The sequence below is a fragment of the Leptodactylus fuscus genome, chromosome 9 (genome assembly GCF_031893055.1).
Source record: "Leptodactylus fuscus isolate aLepFus1 chromosome 9, aLepFus1.hap2, whole genome shotgun sequence".
Taxonomy (NCBI): Eukaryota; Metazoa; Chordata; class Amphibia; order Anura; family Leptodactylidae; genus Leptodactylus; species Leptodactylus fuscus.
Window position 1 is genome coordinate 74,891,231 of NC_134273.1, and position 27,075 is coordinate 74,918,305.

Sequence of the window (27,075 nt, forward strand, 5' to 3'; positions counted from 1 at the left end):
CTATCTATCTATCTATCTATCTATCTAATATCTATCTATCTATCTATCTATCTATCTATCTAATATCTATTTATCTATCTATCTATCTATCTCCTATCTATCTATCTATCTATCTATCTATCTATCTATCTATCTATCATCTCCTATCTATCTATCTATCTATCTATCTATCTATCTATCTATCTATCTATCTATCTATCTTTCTATCTATCTATCTATCTATCTATCTATCTATCTATCTAATATCTATCTATCTATCATCTCCTATCTATCTATCTATCTATCTATCTATCTATCTATCTATCTATCTATCTATCTATCTATCTATCTAACTCGACCCCAATTCCCACCCCCAATCAAACTTACCTATGTTCTGTGTCCTGGAGATCATTTTATTAGACTCACTGGCATCCTCTTCTATGGAATTCTTGCGCATGTGTGGTATGTGCGCTTCACTTCTGCTGGCGACCATACAATAAAACTCTATTGCGCAAGAAGTGGAGGAAGAAACACCTTATGCCTGAAGACTGGAACCTGAAGATAGGAAAGTATTAAGGGGACGAAGGAGGAGTATTGGCGATACTTAATTTCCAGAAATGCGGAAACAGAACATCACTGGATCATCAGAAAATGTGACTAGGGCAGTCAAATATATATATATATATATATATATATATATATATATATATATATATATATATATATATATAGTAAGAAAGTGACAGGAAAAGTCCTGGAAGGACGCTATATCTCCCCCAGAGTCCTCTCATATGTATGGTGAGTGAGGGCTTCAATAGCTGTAGCAAGGCATCTGTCAGTTAACTCTTCTCATCCTACTGCAGGAAGGAGCTTGTGTGCACAGGTGGGAACAGTTAGGCCTAATCACAGGCCTATATAGCCTCTCAAGACTTCTGTCCTGGGGAGTTCCTGGGGGAGAGTGGTGGAGCCAGGTCCTGTCCATCCTAACTGAAAACTGGTGAGACCAGTGGGTGCTCCACAGCTTGTATTTCTTGTTGATTTGTTTTGTCCGTGTGGTTAAAGCAAGCCACACGTATAGACAGAGTGCATCTGTGTAGTTAGTCGCCTAGCCGGGCAGGTATTTATGTTTCTGTTTTTGCCTGAAGTAAAGGCCTGTTTTTGTTTGCCAACACCTTTTTGCAAAATAAACACACAGGGCTAAAACCCTGTTTAAACTGATTTTGGTGTCTGTCTCTGACTGTCTGGGTCCGCTGCTACTACCGCTGAGCCTACCTTCCCCACAATATATACACTCACCGGCCACTTTATTAGGTACACCTGTCCAACTGCTCGTTAACACTTAATTTCTAATCAGCCAATCACATGGCGGCAACTCAGTGCATTTAGGCATGTAGACATGGTCAAGACAATCTCCTGCAGTTCAAACCGAGCATCAGTATGGGGAAGAAAGGTGATTTGAGTGCCTTTGAACGTGGCATGGTTGTTGGTGCCAGAAGGGCTGGTCTGAGTATTTCAGAAACTGCTGATCTACTGGGATTTTCACGCACAACCATCTCTAGGGTTTACAGAGAATGGTCCGAAAAAGAAAAAACATCCAGTGAGCGGTAGTTCTGTGGGAGGAAATGCGTTGTTGATGCCAGAGGTCAGAGGAGAATGGCCAGACTGGTTTGAGCTGATAGAAAGGCAACAGTGACTCAAATAGCCACCCGTTACAACCAAGGTAGCCAGAAGAGCATCTCTGAACGCACAGTACGTCGAACTTTGAGGCAGATGGGCTACAGCAGCAGAAGACCACACCGGGTGCCACTCCTTTCAGCTAAGAACAGGAAACTGAGGCTACAATTTGCACAAGCTCATCGAAATTGGACAATTGAAGATTGGAAAAACGTTGCCTGGTCTGATGAGTCTCGATTTCTGCTGCGACATTCGGATGGTAGGGTCAGAATTTGGCGTCAACAACATGAAAGCATGGATCCATCCTGCCTTGTATCAACGGTTCAGGCTGGTGGTGGTGGTGTCATGGTGTGGGGAATATTTTCTTGACACTCTTTGGGCCCCTTGGTACCAATTGAGCATCGTTGCAACGCCAAAGCCTACCTGAGTATTGTTGCTGACCATGTCCATCCCTTTATGACCACAATGTACCCAACATCTGATGGCTACTTTCAGCAGGATAATGCAATGCCATGTCATAAAGCTGGAATCATCTCAGACTGGTTTCTTGAACATGACAATGAGTTCACTGTACTCCAATGGCCTCCACAGTCACCAGATCTCAATCCAATAGAGCATCTTTGGGATGTGGTGGAACGGGAGATTCGCATCATGGATGTGCAGCTGACAAATCTGCGGCAACTGTGTGATGCCATCATGTCAATATGGACCAAAATCTCTGAGGAATGCTTCCAGCACCTTGTTGTATCTATGCCACGAAGAATTGAGGCAGTTCTGAAGGCAAAAGGGGGTCCAACCCGTTACTAGCATGGTGTACCTAATAAAGTGGCCGGTGAGTGTATATATATATATATATATATATATATATATATATATATATATATATATATATAACAACCCCTTTAAGGTTTCCAGCATACATTGGAACGTTTTGGTTATACTTCCAGCTATAGCTAGCAATGAGCAATTCATAAGTGCGATTGGATCGAACCAGATTCAAACCAAATTTTCCAAAAACATTGGGCTTGACCCAAACCTAAAACTCATCACACATGAATCACTGTTACATTCTCTGCAGATCCCAGAATGGAATAACTGGGGGTCCTGGGGAGGTGCTGAAACATAAACATTTATACTCATCTTCCTTCATCAATCCTGGGGTCCCTTGTAATTCTATTTGGTTGACTTCTGGCCTCTTCAGACCTTTTGGATGATGTCATGGGTTGCCTGGGGAACAACGATGTGATTGGGCCTCCTGGGGCATGGCGAGGCCTTGATGCTTGCATTCAAGGGTGATGATATCATCATGTCCCATGTGACCACCATAGGATTTCTCTGGACACGTGACCATAGCCTGGAGGCCAGGAGAAGACCTCAAAGGAGTTCTGGATGCCGCAAGGAGATATGAGTATGTGTTTATTATTTTTCCATATTTCCCCTTGACCTCCACTTATTGTGGCTGGAAACAAAACAGTTGAATGAACCCAGGGGGCAACCCGGTGGCTCAGTGGTTAGCCTTGCAGCGCTGCAGCCCAGGGTTCGAATCCTGCCAGGAACAGCATCTGCAAGGAGTTTGTATGTTCTACCCGGATTAAAACCAAATTTTCCAAAAACATTGGGACAATCTGTATAAAAAAATTTTTTTAAAAAGTTGAATGAACCCACAATATTAGAAACAAATCTCTTGAGGTTCACCCATCTCTACCTCTTACTATGAGTTTTCCTATAAGAAACATTTCTTTGAGACCTAGTATCACTTATTTAGGCCCATTATACATAATATGCTATTGCCCTTGACTTCAACATGTGAACTACATACAAGCGAACCTTCAGCTCTCGGCATGAGACAGCGCTTGTCTTGCACGGCATCTACAGTAATTACAATCCATCATTAACTAATACTGACTAACTACATTCCCATATAATTATTGCTATCTGTTTCCTTGCAAATATAACTGCTGCACTGAGCTAAAAGACTAATGGCATATTTACAGAAGGCAGCTAATTAAAATGAACTTCAATTGCTCTCAGTTTGCCAGAAGGAGCCATTTTCACAGCTAAAATGGTGCGGAATCTTCCGGGCTTGCTCCAAACATCTAGATTAGACATAATTCAAGGTTCCCAAGATAAAAATCCCCATCAAGACAAATTTACACTGACAATAAAATACTCATTAAAAGAGAGGTGGAGTTTCCCGGTCTCGGCACGGCAAATAAATCTGCAACAATTTTATGATCCTTGGAAAAAAAACCTGGTTTGTGCTTCGATTTTTTTTTATTGAGACTGGTTTCTGTCTGATTTGGTGGTAGCAGTTCCTTGATCATCCTTGCGGCACCAGTTTTACACATTGGTGGACCTAGTTCATACAGTGGGAACCCCCAACCGCAAAACATTGAATAAAAAAATACTATAGATACTAGATCGGGTCCTCTGGACAAATACAGACCCCAGACTAGATCCCTTTAATACAAATCCCCGCAAAAGACCTCCAGACATGACAAATACAGACTCTAGACACTTAAATAGTGGTTCTGGAATAGACATTCTCCTCTATTCTCTGTACTTACGACCTGCTCAGATCCAGTCAGTTTGGTGCAGGTCCTTCACAGTAACACAACTGTGTTGGAGAGCGAGGGGCATTACTTGTCCATTCCCTTCTTATTTTGGCCAACCTCTCATGCCTGGTTTTGCATACAAGACTGGTGGGAGGCGATGTGTGTTGTAAATAGAACCAGTACAGGTGGTGGGTGACAGAAGGATACTGACCGTGGTCAACTCCATGCTGGAGAACAACTCCCATGTATGATACATTGACGGCACTGGGCAGTACTATCAGCGACCGACTGCTTCACCCCCAAGTGTGAGAGGGACTGCTATTGGAGATCCTTCCTCCCAACCATGGTCACGATGTATAATCTACACCAGGCTAAGCGAAGATCACTCCACACAGAGAACTAAATGATCCTGAAGTTTTCTTTTTCTCGTTATGACTCCTAGTATCTTTTTTATCTTCTATTCTGAGTTTTGTAAGTGTTTTTCTTGTACTATTATTGGATTATCCATGCTGCTGTAACACTGAATTTCCCCATGGTGGGACTATTAAAGGTTTAAAGGTAAAGGAAACCTGTGGATGCTGACGAAGTCAATAGCGGAGGTGAGAGGTTGGCCAATGGTAACATGGCTGGTGATAAAGAGAAGTCTACTGTTGTTATTATTTAAGGATCTGGACAGAAACAATCACATGACTAGATCTGTGCAGTTCCTAAAGCCAGACAATGGAGTCAACAATTGTGCCACCACCTCACTATCCTCACTGCCAAGGCCATTGGCCTCACTGTTAGGGAACCTAGTGCAAAGGTACTGTTTTTGCTATGGTTACATTATCCCTGTGTCCCTGAACCATTGGGGTATATATATTTTCTTCTTCTTGTAGGTTGTGAGCCCCATATAGGGATCACAATGTACTTTTTTTTTTTTCCTATCAGTATGTCTTTGTAGAATGGGAGGAAATCCACACAAACACAGGGAGAACATACCAACTCCTTGCAGATGTTGTTCCTGGCAGGATTCAAACTCAGGACTCCAGTGCTAACTGTGCCACCGTGTTGCCCAAGCTCAGGTTATAAATTATTACACTAGGTTCATATCTACGTTCGGGTTTCCGTTCATCGTTGCCCATCACAAACCTGTGGACCACATAGACTATAATGGAGTCTTGTGTTTCAGCCCAATTTCCACCCGAAAAAGGCAGCAAAATGCAGAGAGAAAAGTCCAGCTTGCGTTTTTAAGCGAATTTATGGTTGGAAACCCCAAATGTACAGGCGTGAAACTAGCCTAAGGCTGGTTATTCAGCTTCTTAATCTTAATATTAATTTATAGGAAAGGTATGTTAACAAAAACATATAAGGCCATCATTTTACATAGTTACATAGTAGATGAGGTTGGATAAAGACATTAGTCCATCAAGTCCAACCTATAACCCTACAATCCCTACAGTGTTGATCCTGAGGAAGGCAAAAAATTCCATGAGGCTCATGGAAAAAATTAGGGGAAATTTTTTTTTAAGTACCATAATTCTTGTCACCAGATGTGTAGCTAGTAGAGATGAGCGAGTAGTATTAGATCGAGTAGGTATTCGATCGAATACTACGGTATTCAAAATACTCGTACTCGATCGAGTACCACTCGCTGTTCGAATGTAAAAGTTCGATGCAGATCCAGCATTGATTGGCTGAATGCTATACAGTCGGCCAATCAATGCTGGTTCTTCTCCTACCTTTAGAAGTCTTCTCCGTGCAGCTTCCCCGTGGCGTCTTCCGGCTCTGAATTCACTCTGCCAGGCATCGGGTCTGGGCAGAGCCGACTGCGCATGTCCGCTTGTAGTGCGGACATGTGCAGTCGGCTCTGCCCAGGCCCGATGCCTGGCAGAGTGAATTCAGAGCCGGAAGACGCCGCGGGGACGCTGCAAGGAGAAGACTTCTCGGAGGATCCAGCCCGACCCTCACTTGTGGACTTGGTAAGTATAATTTGATCGAACGTTGCCTACCCCTGAAACGAGCATTTTCCCCCCATAGACTATAATAGGGTTCGATATTCGATTCGAGTAGTCGAATATTGAGGGGCTACACAAAACGAATATCGAACCTCGAACATTTTATTGTTCACTCATCTCTAATAGCTAGTATAGAGAGGTTGAAGCAAAAAAAGTTGCCAATATCCTTTTGTACCGGGAGGGATGCAAAGGCTCCCCAGCTTAGCTTCAGTGTGCATCTACCTGAGATCTGGCGCATGTGCATTGAAACCAAAAAGAATCGCTAAATAATCCATTTTGTACCCGCCAACTCTTAGAGCGAACAAGAAAACACCAATTCACTTACTCGTAGCGCAGGAATAATGATCAGGTCTATATTTTATTTAATAAACAATTTCATTTTTAATGATTTGTTGAACAAAAAAAGTACAAAAAAAAGTAATTTATTTTCCCTCTCTGCACAGCCCATAAAGCTGCATCATTAAAACATTCACTCTTAATAAAATCCTATAATTGCTTTCCGTTTCTAGCGGGTCCACGATGATATGTGGTGCGCACACTCCGAGGTTATTTGTGATTTCCTAATTGTTTTCACTTTTTCCTTGCTATCGGAAGGATCTGTTTGGCTGAAGATGCCCCTTCTACAAGTTTAATTAATCCATTTAATTCCATGCTAAATTAAAATAATGGGTCTTAATTTTAGTCTTCATGTAAAACTGATTGGTAATTATGGTAAGCACAAGAGATTTAGACTTACAAATGAATATTAAATGACCTCTGCTCGGCAGACCTGGCATTGTGCATTCATTCACGGGGATAAAATGCTTGGAGTTTTTTTGCAAATAAACATAATGTTCCTCATAAAAAACAAATGTGGAACTCATGCACAATAAAACAGTTCGGTGTAAGTACATGACTAAGCGCTATATCATCTGCTGACCACCAGGGACCTTGCACTGCGTGTACATGTGATAGGCAAGGAACTGAGCCCTACGGGGCACTGATCGCCAGGGATCTGAGACTGTGTGTATATGTGATAGACAAGGAACTGAGCCCTACGGGGCACTGATCGCCAGGGATCTGAGACTGTGTGTATATGTGATAGACAAGGAACTGAGCCCTACGGGGCACTGATCGCCAGGGATCTGAGACTGTGTGTATATGTGATAGACAAGGAACTGAGCCCTACGGGGCACTGATCGCCAGGGATCTGAGACCATGTGTACATGTGATAGACAGACAAGGAACTGAGCCCTACGGGCACTGATCGCCAGGGATCTGAGACTGTGTGTATATGTGATAGACAAGGAACTGAGCCCTACGGGGCACTGATTGCCAGGGATCTGAGACTGTGTGTACATGTGATAGACAGACAAGGAACTCAGCCCTAAAGGGTAATGATTGCCAGGGATCAAGGCAAGGAGCAAGATAGGTTAGGTGGGGGCTTGTATTATTTAGCATGAGGATATTAAAGATGTAACAATGTTGTTAATCTCTCGTCCTCTAATTTTCTATTGACTATTTTCTTCTGTACAGTAGAGCGTTATCTCGGTCTCCTTCAATGGTTGCAGATGGTAAGGGACAACTACTAATGGTGTGCCCATAAAAACTGTTGTCATCTATCTAGCACCACAAGATCTCTCCAATGGTGGAACCATCTTTATGTCTATGGTACAAGATTAAAAACAAAAAAATCCAAAAAAACAAAAAAAGACTGTGATACAATGACAAATATAATATCCAAGCATAGGGGTAACATGTTAGCTCAGTGATTAGCACTGCAGCCTTGCAGCACTGGAGTCCTGGGTTCGAATTCCACCAGAAACAACATTTGCAAGGAGTTTGTATGTTCTCCCCGTGTTTGTGTGGATTTCCTCCCATTCTACAAAGACATACTCATAGGGAAAACAAAATGTATGTTGTGATCCCTATCTCTGTGGTATACAATCTATCACCCCAAAAAGGAAGATCATATGTCTATTTCGAGATAAGTAATTCCACCCTTTTCTTTTTGATAGAACTGTTATTTGTACGGCTACGTACCTTCAAAGTCGCCACAAGGACACTTCACCATGTATTCTACAAAGTCCAATGTACAGTTATATCTCTACTTAATTTGATTGTTTTCCCACCTGGGAGTCAAAAAATGACCCTCCCCCCATCTTATTAGGGCAATTAAGACACTAAGAATATGACCCCTAATTAAGGGATCTAATAATAACAGTCTGGACTTTCTTATTCGTCCTACATCGGCTTTTGTCACAGCAACCTGAGACGCAATATACTTTGTCCACATTGATAGCTCTCCCTTACTATTATTGGGTAGGATGGGGCTGAGTTCACACGGGTTTTTTGGTCCAGAACGGAATCTGCCTCAGAATGCGGCTCCAAAAAATGCCTCCCATTGACTTCAATGGGATCTGTTCACTTCTTCTTTCCGCTAGCAATTTTTTGCTGTTCGTGGGAAAAAGAAGCGAGATACCATATCTTGACGCTGAATCCACCATGGAGTCCATGGCAGGACACTCCCTCCCGACTAGGCCCATTCATTTGGGTTTAATCCAGAGCAGAATTCCATGACTGGATGCCGGTGCACCGCACCAGCATCCAGTCATAGCTATCCATTTTTTGGACTGGCTTCTGAGGCGGCCTCCACGTCAAAATCCAGTCTAAAAAACCCTGTATGAACTCAGCGTTTCACCGTGGACTGGGGCATACACATTAGGGGATTTCTGATGCCAAGACATGGTTCATGCCCCCTGCCTGACCCCACTCTTCTGACATTACAGAGATCAAATGGCACACCAGGCACCAAAACTAACTGCGCTTGTTGCTCAGGAATGGCGAGGGCTAGAGAGAAAATTCAAACTGCACCAGAATCAGTGGAAAGGCATCTATTCACAGATGATACAAACTTGAATTGGAGGAGGTGGTGAAAGGTTCTCTATTACTCTGTCCTCCATTCGTGCCTTGCCTACACGGAGAGTCACCATTTGTTTATTGGCATTAATTTAAGCATTGTACTTTCCATAATTTGTTCTTTTGAGTTTATGGTTCATTTGCTGCTTTTTTTTCCCCTTTGTGTTCCGTCAGCGTAGAAAGTTCAGATGAGAATAATGCTTTATTCATCGTACACGTATGACCTTGGCATTTAAATCTAAATTGCTCATCCTTTCTAAAAGAGTCAATTAAGCCGATCCTCTACATCTCCCAAATTAGGATTTTATTTTTTTTTTTTTACTGCTAGATGGCAGATTTTTTTAAGAATTACTTGTTAAACAGCCAAATAGTTGAAATACAGCGTAGCGAGTCCTTACTTGGAGTAACCTAGGAAGGAATCTATTAGCTGTAATCTAATGTAATAAGTGTAAACTAATGAAGATGATTAGTAATTGCCCATTTTTTTATGTGTTGCAGATGTTGAGGAAATCTGTGGGTATTAAACGTTGCAAGCTAAGGATGACTGCGTTGGATGGAAATATTAGGGAAATGTTGCAGTACAAGGTGGTCATTATAATGGCAGGGTGACTATATAATACAGAGGTGCCTTGAGTTATGATATTAAAGGGGAAGTGTTACTACAATATTACCTATTGTTTATTTTTTAAAAAAATTTTGGGTGTTTTTAATTTTCCATATTATTATCCATATTTTTTTTAAAAAACCCTTAAAATTGTGCAATTTCAACTAGAGATGAGCGAGTAGTATTCGATCGAGTAGGTATTCGATCGAATACTACGGTATTCGAAATACTCGTACTCGATCGAGTACCACTCTCTGTTCAAATGTAAAAGTTCGATGCAGAACCAGCATTGATTGGCCGAATGCTATACAGTCGGCCAATCAATGCTGGTTCTTCTCCTACCTTTAGAAGTCTTCTCCGTGCTGCGTCCCCGCGGCATCTTCCGGCTCTTCATTCACTCTGCCAGGCTTGTAGTGCAGGCATGCGCAGTCGGCTCTGCCCAGGCCCGATGCCTGGCAGAGTGAATGAAGAGCCAGAAGACGCCGCGGGGACGCTGCACGGAGAAGACTTCTCGGAGGATCCAGCCCGACCCTCACTCGTGGACTTGGTAAGTATAATTTGATCGAATGTTGCCTACCCCTGAAACGAGCATTTTCCCCCCATAGACTATAATAGGGTTCGATATTCGATTCGAGTAGTCGAATATTGAGGGGCTACTCGAAACGAATATCCAACCTCGGACATTTTACTGTTCGCTCATCTCTAATTCCAACTTTTGACGCTAAGACCCCATGCACACAGCAATGTGGGGCCGAAACTCTGCTCCAATTCGGATACACACTCGTGCATGAGTTGAGATCTAAGTCTAAAATAGTCTGTGACTACCTGTCTCAAATTGGATCAGTTGTGTGGAAGAATTTTCTAGACACACTTTGCAACCTGGACAGAGGTCATCACACAAAGAGTGCCAGGAGGGCCAGGGGATAAGGATCACCAAAAGTATACAACGCGTTTCGGGCTCTACTGCCCTTTCTCAAGTGTAGTGAACTCTTCGCTGTCGGGCTGGATGCTTGCAATGCATTGTGTACTTTTGGACTTCAATAAAGCAAGTTTGAATTCGTATCCAACTGGTGAAGCGCGGTGATCCTTATCTCCTGGTCCTCTTGGCATTTGACTGACACCTAGGGTGGCACGGGTCCTGTGGCTACTATCACCTATAGAGGAATCCCCCTGCAAAGTGGTTCACAAGCTATTTCGTGGTTGTGGATCTCACAACCACGCAAGGTGAGATGCTCTTGTCTTCTACTTACCAATTCAACTAAACGTTAATTCACCCTATACAGCTCGGTGCCGTTCTTTGTTTATGGATCACACAAACAGTGGAGAAGATAATATATGAAATCCTCTATTGTGACTGGTGGATTGTGTGTCTTTTTTACATATATGTCATAGCTGTGATCATCAGTTTGCTAAGAAGTGAGGCAATTGTTTCAATAAATCTCCTACAGAAAACAGGAAGTGTTATCACATTATTTGGCTTAGTGGCCAGAGTCAAGATTGCAGGATTTCTAGGAATTTTTGAAAATATAGATAATAATATGGGAAACTTTTAAAATCCTCATCAAAAATACTTTAAAAACATGTTTAACATAAAAGCTAATTAAAAATATAGATCATGTAAGTTGAAACCATTGTAACTTCAGGCCATAACTCTATGGAAATCCAGTAATTGGTTCAGATGACCCCAAAATGTCTCCTCAAATTTGAAAAAAAAAAAAAAAAATTAAGATTATGGTTAAATCAACAGGGGACTAATATAGATATGTCCTGCAAAATATTGGTCATGTTCTATTTTCGGCCGTTTTCACGGATCCCTCCAGACACTGTAATGCACCTCGGTCATCTGAATGTAGCTTTAGGTCTCTTGCACACGACGGTGAAAAACGGACATGTGTTGGACATTATTGCAGAAAACACACATATGTCCACTTTTTTGATGGCCCATGCATGGCTGTCAAAAAAATTGCATTGCACTTTGTATCTTTGGTCTCTGCATGAAAGATGCAGCACTTTTCTCTCCGAGCGGAAACCACACGGACCCTGTTATAGTCTATGGGGTCCGTGGGTGTCCTTAGGTAACTGCTGTTATATGGATAGGTTTCCATTTGGGGTGTCCCCAAGCAGACCCCTCCCCGAACATAAATCTGAACACAGATGTGAACCAGACTGAAGACTACATGCACATGTTCATAATTACACATGGATTTTAGCAGTATGCAAGCTATCATAGTGTACGTTATACAGCTCCCGATCCCAGTGCATTTAATATCTTCACATTCACAAAAATGAGTAAGGGTTGGTTCACATCGGCTTTTGTATTCCTTCCGGGGGATTCCACATTGGGACCCCCTGAATGGAATACAAATGCAATTGCAAGTGCTGCGCTGTAAAAGCACACAGACCTCGTAGACTATAATGGGGTCCATGTGCTTGCTGCCCGCTCAAATCATGCGGACAGGAAAGTAGATGGTGAACTACTTTCCTGTCTGCATGATCCGTGCGGAGATCTGTTGGTAAGCACACGGACCACATTATAATCTATGGGGTCCGAGCTCTTTTACAACACACCGCTTGCAGTTGCATTCAGTATTCCCAATGCGGACTCCCCCGGATGGAACACCAATGCAGATGTGAACGAGGGGTAAGCGTACTTTGCTCTCATCCATCATAGACTCCGTCTGCCTTCTATATTGATGCAGATTTCACTCTTGGCACCCTGAAGGGGTCCACGTCATCTAAAGCTGGCCCTACACTTTCTATAGAACATTCCGACATCTATTCCCAATACACCCACGTGCATTAGCGCTAACAAAAAGTTTCATTTCAGCCTACAGAAAGATGAATGAAATGTATGGATGGAAATGTCAGACCCCCCCCCCCTGGACGGCCATGTTCTGCATTGTATGCAAAGTCCATTATTATACAAAGCATTCCTTCTAAAGACAGGCAGCCAGATTTAGTCTGAATTATTTTAAGAGTTCACATTGCAGGTCCTGAATTGCCCGCAGCGGTAAAGTTCAGCAGTCCTTGAAATTATTTCCTTTGGATTATTGTAAGTTTTGTAAGGTAGTGAAGACATGGGAAACAATCTCAATTTCTCTTCGGCGAGGCTGTCTCAATACTTTCCAGATATGCATAGCAGCGGGCACAGCCGAGCGTGCATGAGCCTCCAGTCTGCCAGCTTGCCTGTATCTAGGAGATTAGCAGTGTTTGCTGGCGAGCATAAGGCAGGCTGCTAATGTGTGTCCTATGCTCAAAAAGTGTGACCTGAAGTACTGGTACCGACAAGTCTGCTCAGCCTTGTTTAGATTAATTGCCTGAGCCACAAACATGTTTTCATGCAGCGAGCGACTCTTCCATCTTCTCATTAGGAAAAAGCAATCAGCTGGTAAAGATTCATTTCAGAATTTTAAAGTGTCGTTTTAATAACATTTAATATATTAATGATCCGTTTATTTGTACTTTGCCGAAATGAAGTTCCGAACGGCAGGAAGCTCGAGAAGCCGTAAGACTTTGTTTTAAGGTGAAATTGCTTCGAATTCCAGTGACAGACAAAGTATACAACTGTCTTTATAAATGAAATACATCTTAAATATAAAAAATCAGGCAAGTAGAGATGGGCGAATTGGTTCGTAACAAAACCGGATTTGACCCATATTGTACAGTTTTTAACAAAGTCAAACAAATGGCAGTTTGTTTCAGTCAAACGTAAATGGCCACCGCTTCATACTCTAGGTGCTAGTTCAGATGTTCATACTCATCTTCCCTTCCGTCTTTTGGGTTTCTGCATGCGCATGTCACTACTGAGGCCCTTTCACAGGCCTCAGCGGTGACCCCGGCGAATGAGGTGACAAGAGAGCACTGGATGCTGCAATGAAGCCCAAAAGAGGTAATAAAATCCTAGGAGCCCTGACAGTACTCTACACTATATTTTATAGATAGGTTCCTAGGAGCCCTGACAGTGTTCTACACTATGTTTTATAGATATGTTCCTAGGAGCCCTGACAGTGTTATAGAATATGTTTTATAGATAGGTTCCTAGGAGCCATGACAGTGTCATACACTATATTTTATAGATAGGTTCCTAGGAGTCCTGACAGTGTTCTACACCATGTTTATAGATAGGTTCCTAGGAGTCCTGACAGTGTCATACACTATGTTTTATAGATAGGTTCCTAGAAGCCCTGACAGTGTTATACACTATGTTTTATAGATAGGTCCCTAGGAGCACTGACAGTGTCATACACTAGGTTTTATAGATAGGTCCCTAGGAGCCCTGACAGTATTATATACTGTTTTATAGATAGGTTCCTAGGAGCCCTGACAGTGTTCTACACTATGTTTTATAGATAGGTTCCTAGGAGCCCTGACAGTGTTATACACTATGTATTATAGATAGGTTCCTAGCAGCCCTGACAGTGTTATATACTATGTTTTATAGATAGGTTCCTAGGAGCCCTGACAGTGTTATATACTATGTTTTATAGATAGGTTCCTAGGAGCCCTGACAGTGTTATACACTATGTATTATAGATAGGTTCCTAGGAGCCCTGACAGTGTTATATACTATGTTTTATAGATAGGTTCCTAGGAGCCCTGACAGTGTTATACACTATGTATTATAGATAGGTTCCTAGCAGCCCTGACAGTGTTATATACTATGTTTTATAGATAGGTTCCTAGGAGCCCTGACAGTGTTATACACTATGTTTTATAGATAGGTTCCTAGGAGCCCTGACAGTATTATACACTATGTTTTATAGACAGGTTCCTAGGAGCCCTGACAGTGTTCTACACTATGTTTTATAGATAGGTTCCTAGGAGTCCTGACAGTGTTATACACTATGTATTATAGATAGGTTCCTAGCAGCCCTGACAGTGTTATATACTATGTTTTATAGATAGGTTCCTAGGAGCCCTGACAGTGTTATACACTATGTTTTATAGATAGGTTCCTAGGAGCCCTGACAGTGTCCTACACTATGTTTTATAGACAGGTTCCTAGGAGCCCTGACAGTGTTCTACACTATGTTTTATAGATAGGTTCCTAGGAGTCCTGACAGTGTTCTACACTATGTATTATAGATAGGCTCCTAGGAGCCCTGACAGTGTTATACACTATGTATTATAGATAGGTTCCTAGGTGCCCTGACAGTGTTATACACTATGTATTATAGATAGGTTCCTAGGTGCCCTGACAGTGTTATACACTATGTATTATAGATAGGTTCCTAGCAGCCCTAAGATTATTCTACATCATGTTTTAAGCCATTTTAAGGTATGGTACAAATCTTGCATCCAGGTCACACCAAACCTGAAACAAATCCTGAGAGGTAGATCTCTAGTCAGCACACAGGCCATATTTCATGGACTTGGCAGTGTCTTGACAGTGGCTATAACTGTAAGATGATACAATAATAGGATCAAAGTAACAGACCAGAGCAATTAATAGAGAAAACGTTGTTTTGTTATTTTTGTATATTTTTAGTTTAGTGTATAAGTGAAGTATCCCCACCATCCAGACGCCAACCTTTTGCTTCCTCAAGCAAGATACTCACCATGTACCAAGGCCATATTCATACTTGGTTACAAAGTTTAGAGGACATGTAAAAATAGAATGTCATGGTGTATTGTACTGAAATTCCAGGAGTCATTGAAAGAAACGTGTTCTCTGATCTGTTATTTGCAATGCAGTTTATTGTAGCAGACAGGACTTTGCAGATAAGCACTGGAAGCCTGAAACACATTGTGATCCGGAGCTGACGATCTGTCATATTTAACTATACTCAGGTGGGAGCTTGTGGCCACAGATCGCTTTTGGCAAGCACTCGCTATCCCCACTCATTGTTTGTCTGCGAGATGCTTTTGGGTGACCACTGAGCCATTTCTGCAGGGAGGATAATTGAATAAAAACAGATTTCACTTGGCTCTTCCATCAATTTCATTTAGGCTTGCGAAATAAATGAAAAATAACAGCATCTTAAATAAATGGAAGAGTCAAGACTCGGGATGTGCTCGGCAATTTGAAGGTTTGGCATGAAAAGTCACTCCAAACCATCTCACGGAATGAACGGCACGGACTGACCTTTCTCTGGAAATATTTGCACACCTGTTTATAGGGATCTGAACTTTGCTTTTCATTCGGGGAGATTTATTTTCAATAAACTTCTCAGTTGCGGAGAGTGGACACAATATCAAACAAACATTACAGATTAGGGAAAGGCTAAAACAGATTGTTGCTTTTCAAACACCACCTGAGCTGGGATTATGGGAGTAGTAGTTCACACATGACTTTAAAGGAATACCGTAGCTTAGATATTTCAATGGCGGATTGATCGCTGCCTCTAGTGCTACTGAGCCTTGGACTGATCAATAGTGGACTATTGTCCAAGAGGTACCCTCTTGTAGGTAAGGTTATTCTATGTATTTCATTGTGTTTCTCAAAGAAGAGTCTTAACTAGAGATGAGCGAATAGTAAAATGTTCGAGGTTCGATATTCATTTCGAGTAGCCCCTCAATATTCGACTACACGGATCGAATATCGAACCCTATTATAGTCTATGGGGGGAAAATGCTCGTTTCAGGGGTAGGCAACGTTCAATCAAATTATACTTACCAAGTCCACGAGTGAGGGTCGGGCTTGATCCTCCGAGCAGTCTTCTCTGTGCAGCGTCCCCGCGGCGTCTTCCGGTTCTTCATTCACTCTGCCAGGCATCGGGCCTGGGCAGAGCCGACTGCGCATGCCCGCACTACAAGAGGACATGCGCAGTTGGCTCTGCCCAGGCCCGATGACTGGCAGAGTGAATTCAGAACCAGAAGACACCGCGGGGAAGCTGCACGGAGAAGACTTCTAAAGGTAGGAGAAGAACCAGCGTTGATTGGCCGACTGTATAGCATTTGGCCAATCAATGCTGGTTCTGCATCAAATTTTTCCATTTGAATAGCGAGTGGTACTCGATCGAGTACAAGTATTTCGAATACCGTAGTATTCGATCGAATACCTACTCGATCGAGTACTACTCGCTCATCTCTATTCTTAACCCATTCTCAAATCATTTGTAAGAATAGCAAACTGTTTCAAGCTCAATTTGTTTCAAATTTTTGGGGCTCGCCACCCGAGGACCACTATAATAACCTGGGGTGTCTTTAGACCCCAGAGTAAAATATATGGAGTGCCAGGATAGGTGAGACTAAGCATCATGAGTTGGGAGAAGCCCAGTCACGGTCCTCTTTGGTCTTCAATAGTCAATGACAATATTCATGAGGCTGGAAGAGGTTGGAGAAGACATCAAGGCATCACCAGATGTTGTACATTATGAGTAAGGGTGGTTGGATATGTCACACAGAAATTAAATAGTCAGTTGAAGTTAATGTGCTGGAAGCTGGAAAAACCAACAAGTATAAGGGCCCCTTCACACAGAGGATACACTGGCTGATTCGGAACGTGTAAATGTGCCGTTTAAAACAGATCCCATTGCTTTCTATGGGAGCCGGCATACATGCGCTCCCCATAGAAATGAATGGGCTGCTTTTTTCCATTCATTTCTATGGGGAGTGCACGTGTGCCGGCTCCCATAGAAAGCAATGGGATCTGTTTTAAATGCCGCTGATTCTGAACGTTTACACGTTCAGAATCAGCCAGCGTATCCTCCGTGTGAAGGGGCCCTGATTGTGATGGCTAGATGACTGGGTAAGAGCGACTTTAAAATACAGTAGCGGGTCTTGTGGGATGTACCAGGCATACATAGGTTAATACCTACTAAAAGTAGTCTATGGAAAAATCAACCTTTGAACTTGTATCAGGTCCATGGATTCCCAAGGCTCAATAATACAGATACAATCCTTGGGGATGCAATCTTGCAAACTTACAACTCTTAAAGGATCTGCTGCTAGCATCTTGATGCCAAGTAAACAGGACACCTTTGGAAGCCTTGTGGAGTCCTTGCTCCAAAGTGTCAAAGCTTTTTGGTGGCATGAGTGAAATCTGACAATTCAATACATTGCAACATTTTACCAAATTCTTGAAAACCTGCAATTAGCAAAACTACCACCAGATGGCCACACAGAGACACATAAAGCATGTTATACTTTGATATAATATTGCAAAATTGTATTGCCTTGAAAAACTGGTCATCTTGAAGTAAACGCTTCTAGACAGTAAGGAGCGAAGGAAAGGAAGAACATATCTGTATGCGTGACTGTACACATTTCTTCATAACTAAGATCTCTCTTCATTTTTTCTAATACAGTTGCGATTTTTATGTTTTTTTTTTTTTTTAAAGGGGTAAAGTAATACTTTTTGTCCATAACGGTCTACTTACATCGTAGTAAGACGGTGCCACAAACACAGACTGACAGCTCATCTTCCAACTTTTTCACCTAGCCTGGCAGGTATCGCTAAATCTTTAAAAAAATCATCTTCTCCATTGATTCATTGGGAGGCAAATCTGGCAATTCAGACCCGTCAAACTAAATCTCCCATTCTACATAGATGAGTGAGCGACGGAGCTGATTGAAAAAAATTCTATTCTTCTCCAAGATGCGAATCTTAAAACTGGAAAATTGATTCTCCTATCTCCACTGCCTAATAAGAACCCTGTTAAATAAAAAAAAAGTCTAAGGAATTGCTCAATGTCAGCACCTTAAGGTTATATTCACATGCGGTATATTTGAGTGAAAATCATTTCCAAACAGGTGAATGAAGAATTTACCAGATGGAAAGACAGTTCTATAAAGGCTTGATAGATTAGACATGATAGATGATCCCACGAACAAATGTGTTATTGTAGACAATTCCAGAAATATGACTACGGTCAATGATGATGGAGATAGGAACATGTTGGGCAGGTATGAATTTTTTTTTTCCTATGGAAGCTACACGGTCCTCCAGCTGTTGCAAAATTTCAATTCCCGGCATGCCCTGGCTGCTACATGCTGTAATATTTCTGGGGAGACAAAGGTAGGGACGACAACCACAAGTGAATTAATGGAGAACGCTCATCAACGCTCATCAACAGTTCCTATCTTCGAGATGGACATCTTCCAGTCTGGGTAAAAAAATATGCAAATCTATTCTCCAGGATGTAATTAGGAGAACAGTGCACTCTGTACGCCGCCCTCTAGAGGGCAGCATCCTTAACATCATGCATGACTCAGTTAAAAAGTCTACTATCATGATGTGGATTTAATTGACAAATTAGTATTTCTATTCCAAAAGGAACAGATTCCCAGCTATGGACAGCGCTGTTTCGGCCTATTGGACCTTCTCAGCATAGTGCAGGGATACTGATTTGGCAGAGTGAGAGACTATACACACTCTTCCTGATGTGTACAATTATCCTCTGACCCTGGTCTATAGTCTCTCACTCTGCCAAATCGTATCCCTGCGCTATGCTGAGGATGGCCCAATAGGCCGAAATAGTGCTGTCCATAGCTGGGAATCTGTTCCTTTTGGAATAGAAATACTAATTTGGCAATTAAATCCACATCATGATAGTAGACTTTTTAACTGAGTCATGCATGATGTTAAGGATGCTGCCCTCTAGAGGGCGGCATACAGAGTGCACTGTTCTCCTAATTACATCCTGGAGAATAGATTTGAATAGGTCTTAGAAGTCTCCAACACTTTTACAGATCAGATATGATGCATATGCTTGTACAGAATGGACTCAGTGTTATCGGTGTGTTTACATAGAGAGATGACAGACCAGGCTTTATCAGCAAACTGCAATTAGCTGAACTGATTGCCCTGCCGACAGAGCAGTGAGTGACACCACTTGTCCTATGACACGGGTCTGTGGTTATTACCATTATTCATATTACCATAGCATTAATACTTTTGGCGCAAGGTATAAGAAAGTCACAAAAATACACCAATGATCCAGAGAAAACTGAGTAATAAATTCCCCCTTGAGTACATCAGTTGGAGAGTTCCAGTCACATGACATAGCTGAGGACCAGAAGGGGATAGAGAACTCACAAATAGAAATGGTTGAACCGCTTCCACACAAGCCAGTTCCGTCCTGGATATCCCAAATAGCATGTTTTATTTTTACACCTCCCTTGAACTTCCACTTACTATCTGAAGAGGCCCTAGAATGTAATAAATTCACTTCCTGTTCTATCCAAACTTGCTCTACCCAAAACAAATCAAGGACCCGAGCCACCCTTGGATGGTTCACCAATCTCTACTCACAAATGTAGTCAATGCTAAAAATATTCTTTAATAAATATCAAGGGCATCCGCAAATGACTGTACTGATTGATTAAATTTTAATGTAAAAAAATAAGACATCAAATTAGAAACAAAATCCTAAACAGAACGGTTATTGTGACTCTATAAAGCGTCTCGGAACAAGGACAGCGCTCTATGTCTTCATTAAACAGGTTGTTTTGGCAAGAGAAATGGTGGCTAGACGCTGGCGCTTAGATGTCACTGGATGTCCCTTTGTCTTCTATCCGGAATATATATAGCCGTACAATTCATTTCTGTGTAATTGTTGCTGACTTTGTGCAAAATGTCACTGACACAATACTAAAAATACAGAAGGGAACTCGAGAAAAATAATGTTCGGCGGCTGTACCACTGGGACATGAAATAAATACATTGCACAAGTTCCCGAGGTCAGCACTGAGCTAGTGAGAGGTCAGGACAGGAAACTTCAACATGAATACAACTCATTAAAATTCTTGTGTTTGTAAGGCAGGGAGAATGGTCTTTAATGGCACAAAGCCATGGCTGAATGTAAGAAAGCATACAATAGACAAGGTTGATGTATCTGACCTTCACAAACATTACAACCTGACTCCTGGCCAACTTGCTTTTCTCTTGTCATTTACAATACGGAGTCTGAGTGAAAGGTCAAACGAGAAAATGCAATGCTTTATATAATGTAAAGTAAACAATTTGTTTAGATATGGAACTGATCTCACCTGTATTACCCTTCTCTAATGCCAGGCTAATTTAACGCTAGCAAAGGACATGGAAAGATATGCAGCTCCTCGAAATTCTGTCTCTGTTACTGTAAAGTAGTCTTATGTAGCTGTCTTAAGATGCAACAAAAGCTCCAGGGTCCTAATGCAAAGCTTAAGCGAAGTCTTTGACCAGAGCAGTCTTTATTGATCTATAAAAACAGTCAGATAGTGGGGATTGGTTTGTTTTTGTAAACTGAACTAATAAAGATTCATGTCAGATGAACTAAAATGGTTGCCACATTACACTTGGGGATCTCCCAGAGTATAATAGGTGGAGACCCAGGGGAAATAATAATAAAAAAACATTCTTACTCAGCTTCCTTTACCTGACAGTGCTGACGATGACAGTGTCATACACTATGTATTATAGATAGGTTCCTAGGAGCCCTGACAGTGTTCTACACTATGTTTTATAGATAGGTTCCTAGGAGCCCTGACAGTGCTATACACTATGTTTTATAGATAGGTGCCTAGGAGCCCTGACAGTGTCATACACTATGTATTATAGATAGGTTCCTAGGAGCCCTGACAGTGTTCTACACCATGTTTTATAGATAGGTTCCTAGGAGCCCTGACAGTGTTCTACACCATGTTTTATAGATAGGTTCCTAGGAGCCCTGACAGTGCTATACACTATGTTTTATAGATAGGTTCCTAGGAGCCCTGACAGTGTCATACACTATGTTTTATAGATAGGTTCCTAGGAGCCCTGACAGTGTCATACACTATATTTTATAGATAGGTTCCTAGGAGCCCTGACAGTGCTATACACCATGTTTTATAGATAGGTTCCTAGGAGCCCTAACAGTGTTATACACCATGTTTTATAGATAGATTCCTAGGAGTCCTGAGAGTGTTATACACTATGTTTTATAGATAGGTTCCTAGGAGTCCTGACAGTGTTATACACTATGTTTTATAGATAGGTTCCTAGGAGCCCTGACAGTGTTATACACTATGTTTTATAGATAGGTTCCTAGGAGCCCTGACAGTGTTCTACTCTATGTTTTATAGAGAGGTTCCTAGGAGCCCTGACAGTGCTATACACTCTTGATTTATAGATAGGTGCCTAGGAGCCCTGACAGTGTTATACACTATGTTTTATAGATAGGTTCCTAGGAGCCCTGACAGTGTTATACACTATGTATTATAGATAGGTTCCTAGGAGCCCTGACAGTGTTCTACACTATGTTTTATAGATAGGTTCCTAGGAGTCCTGACAGTGTTCTACACTATGTTTTATAGATAGGTGCCTATGAGCCCTGACAGTATGTTTGGATGTTTGTGAGTTTGGATGTTTGTTCTTCAATTATGCAAAAACGGCTGAACAGATTTGCCTGAAATTTTCCACATACATAGATAGGAACCTCTATTAAAACATAGGCTATTTTTTATCCTGGTAAATGATGTCCCTACACAGCTGCTATGACGGAATTTAGGTTCACACAACACTAAAGGACCTGTGATGATGTAATCACAGGTCCTTGAGGCGTTCTCCGATAGGATCAGTCTATATGGTGGGCAGATCTACACACTAATTTGTGGGCGGAGCTATATTGGATGAAGCTGGACAGTGTGAAAGCTGAAGAAAATGGAGTCTCGTGGAAGATCAGGAGACTACAGAACATGCAGGCTGTGTCTGGGCAAAAGGAGTATATAAGGTGTAGAGTTTCAGTGAGTATGACAGGGAATGTGTTGCTCTGCCTCTGATGGGGGAGAACTGTGGCACATTTCAGCAACATCCATTCAGCTGTTTGTAACACAGAAGCTGCTCAGACACTTTCACACAAGACAACCTCTGTAATCCAAATTGCCAGATGAAGCAGAGCTGAGACTGCGCAATAGCAGTTTGTGTGCGTAACACGAGGGCATGTGCTGTTTGACCTCTACTGGGGGGGAAGGTTCAGCAGCAGCCGTTCAGCTGTGTCTAGCACAGATGCTGCTAGGACACTCACACAAGCCAACCCCTCTGATCCAAATTGCCAGATATAGGAGAGCTGAGGCAGCGCGGTAGCACATCTTGCTCTTCTTTCCATAGAGATGTACATACAGCTGCGTCTGCTGCGCATATGTACAGATGGAGCAGAGCCAAGACGCGGACGCAGGCGGATCATCGCCAACCGCATTTCGCTAAATACAAGCGGCTCATCGCCAACAACAACCTGCAGATGAAGTAACGGGCAGAAGCTAGTGTTTTATAGATAGGTTCCTAGGAGCCTTGACAGTGTTTTATAGCATAACTTGAAGAGGTGCAGAGGGTGCAGTCGCATCAGGCCCAGGATTCTTAGGGGGGCCATAAGCACTGGCATCAGTATTGAGATTGCAGCTTCCACCTGGCCCATAAGCCAAGGAGACCCACAGATGATCCTAACCACACTAAGATTGATTAAACTGCTTAGCACCTGTAACCATCGCTATTAAGAATTCGCTGTAGGGATGAGGTAGGGGCCCCGGACAAAAGATTGCATCGGGAATTTAGTTACACCACTAGGGGGCACTATGTCATGACACTATGGTTTGCTAAGAAATTGTGCAGCCACAATGTTGTGCCTGTTTATTTCATTATTATTTTTTGACAGAATTTACATCAAATGTTACATTTCAATATCACCAGATGTATAAACAGGGAGACTTTTCTTGGGGCTGTAAGAATATTGGGATTTTTCAAATGATCAGAATTCTGTTGCGTATTGTTGAAGAATATTAGAATTTTTTGATACATTTGTATTATTGAATCTTAAATACTTGAACACACTGTTAAAATCAGAGTAAAATCCCCCAAACAATACAATAAATACATATATAAGTGTAAGGGAAATTATTTCACCCGAGCGTCTCACATTCAGCCATTAATCCTTCTATTTAAATGCAAATCTTCTCTTTCAACTTCCAGCTTAAGACACTTTTTAAATAATTTTTAATACAATAAACTTTGATCTCGCAGGTTATCCACAAGAGACATCAGCTTTTTAGTCATGTTTGACATCTTTTCTCCAAGTTGACTTGCTCTTTCATCAGGTTGATATTTGTACATAATTGAAAAGCATGCGCTAAATATCACAGCTCTGTATGGCATTAATTGTATGGAAAATTCAGGTTATGTGTAATCCATTGCAGGAAGAAAACACATCAGTAATAACAGTGGGGGGAGAACAACCCATTCATTAAATATCATGAGCTTAGAAATGGAGCTCCACCTAGTGGCGGCAACCAGAAGCCAAAATGTAAGTGCATAGATATTAAGGGGAACCTTGTTATATTATACACACAGACTAATCTGAAAACAGCATCTATAACCTTGAGCAATTTGATATGTGCAAAGGTTTTAGGCATGTGTAAGGAAAATGATGAAAAGTATACAGTCACTGCACAGTACTACTTCTATCCTGTATACAGTCAGTGCACAGTACTACTTCTATCCTGTATACAGTCACTGCACAGTGCTACTTCTATCCTGTATACAGTCACTGCACAGTACTACTTCTATCCTGTATACCGTCCCTGTACAGTAGTTTCTATCCTGTATCACTGCACAGTACTACTTCTATCCGGTATACAGTCAATGCACAGTACTACTTCTATCCTGTATACAGTCAATGCACCGTACTACTTCTATCCTGTATATAGTCAATGCACAGTACTACTTCTATCCTATATACTATCACTGCACAGTACTACTTCTATCCTGTACACAGTCAGCGCATAGTACTACTTCTATCCTGTATACAGTCAATGCACAGTATTACTTCTATCCTATATACAGTCAATGCACAGTACTACTTCTATCCTTTATATAGTCACTGTACAGTACTACTTCTATCGTACATACAGTCACTGCACAGTACTACTTCTATCCTGTATATAGTCACCACACAGTACTACTTCTATCCTGTATATAGTCACCACACAGTACTTCTTCTATCCTGTATACAGTCACTGCGCAGTACTACTTCTATCCTGTATACAGTCACTGTACAGTACTACTTCTATCCTTTATATAGTCACTGCACTGTACTACTTCTATCCTGTATACAGTCACTGCACAGTTCTACTTCTATCCTGTATATAGTCACCACACAGTACTTCTTCTATCCTGTATACAGTCACTGCACAGTACTACTTCTATCCTGTATATAGTCACTACACAGTACTTCTTCTATCCTGTATACAGTCACTGCACAGTACTGCTTCTATCCTGTATACAGTCACTGTACAGTACCTATAGCTGTATTATAGTCAGCCAACCCCTATGGCACAGTTACTCAATTACCTGTGAGATTGGGATGAGGGAGAGTGGGCAGGGTCGATAACTTGACATGGGAACCATCTGCAGTGATCTCTGAACTAGAAAAGTCAAATACAACTTTCCAGATAACTATTTTGAAAGGGCATGCTTCATACTGATAGGTCAGGATAGGTCGTCAGCATCTGATCTACGAGGGTCTGACACCACGATCCAGCACAGATTGGCCTACAGGTGCTAGAAGTTACAGCAGTGAATGGGGAGCAGAAGCAACTGTGCTACTATTCAAGTAATAGGAGCAGAGCTGCAGCCCCATCCACTGTACAGTGGTGGGAACTACAGGTAACAGATGGCATCATATAGTAACATGTGGCATTATATAGTAACAGATGGCATCATATAGTAACAGGTGACATCATATAGTAACAGGTGACATCATATAGTAACAGGTGGCATCATATAGTAACAGGTGACATATAGTAACAGGTGGCATCATATAGTAACAGGTGACATCATATAGTAACAGGTGAAATCATATAGTAACAGGTGACATCATATAGTAACAGCTGGCATTATATAGTAACAGGTGGCATCATATAGTAACAAGTGACATCATATAGTAACAGATGGCATCATATAGTAACAGGTGGCATCATATAGTAACAGCTGACATTATATAGTAACAGATGGCATCATATAGTAACAGGTGGCATCATATAGTAACAGGTGACATCATATAGTAACAGATGGCATCATATAGTAACAGGTGGCATCATATAGTAACAGGTGACATCATATAGTAACAGGTGGCATCATGTACAAGCGCTATAACCTACAAATAACAATACCAGGTTTATCAATGTAAAGATCATCTTTATAGGTAAAATTATGTAGGAATCATAAGAACAAGAGGACACCATCAGGGATCAGCACAATGTAGGAAATCACATCAGACAAGACAGATCACATGCCAGTGTATGGCCCCAGGAGTCATCTAATTCGGGCCAAGTCCATTGGCAGGCGGAATGTGCTCAGAGTCATAGACAGGCTGCAGGTCAGGGCAGGCAGCATGGGTTCAGCAGCCAGAGGCCAGCCAAGGTCAGTAACAGGAACCAGGCAGATCAAAATGTATATATTTTAATACAGTATATATTTTAGCATACACTATATGCTATATGTCAGGGGGAGTTCCGCTCCTCTTTACAGGGCAGGTAGCGGTCTATCTCCTAGCAGAACAGCAGAAATGTGCAGCATGTACTGTGTGTCTGAGCAGGTTTTTTTTCTTAGAGAGACAACATTGTGGCAGGGCTAGTCACAAATGGCACCAAGACTGAGAAATCTTGGCACCATTTGCTAATTCTTAACCACATTGGCTACCATTACGGTCACCATCTGTCTCACCAGTAGGGTTGAGCCGATCTTGAGATTTCAGGATCGATTTTAAAATCCGATTTCCGATCATTTTCCAGCCGATCGCGAAATTTGCTCGATCGTCGATTGGGATACAATGTTTCCCGATCCCGATCGCTCAGCCCTAGTCAATGCTACTCTATGGGAAAAGTCACTTTTGGGGTTGAGCCGATCTTGAGATTTCAAAATCCGATTTCCGATCATTTTCCAGCCAATCGTGAAATTTGCTCGATCGTCGATTGGGATACGATCTTTCCCGATCCCGATCGCTCAAGCCTACTTAGCTGACTCCTACAATGATTGGGCCACTGGTGAGCCCCGCTCTAGAGGACTATTGAAAAAGTACTTTCGCTTCTTCCATGGCTTGTTCTTGCCCATTAGGCTCAGACAAATCATTGGGGCCACAGATTCTTTGGTGAAGTGGCCTCCATGGTAAGATGGAGCAGGATCTGTTCCTCTCATTGAAATCAATGGGAGTTAGAATCAAGGAGCAACAATTTTAAGGTAGAAAATCAATTCTAAATTCCACCAATGTGACCAAGCCCTTACACAGTTTTCATAGCATTACACCAGTAATGGATGCAAATTTCGCTACTTCAGTTTGACAGATGCCCCAACGGGCTATAGGTCAAGTATTCATGTACAAGCCGGCACTGAAGCATGCAGTATTGTGATATCATTAGCGCTTATAATTTACCAGCCCTCGGAATAACTAACATCAGGCCCGCGTGTCCACTTCTT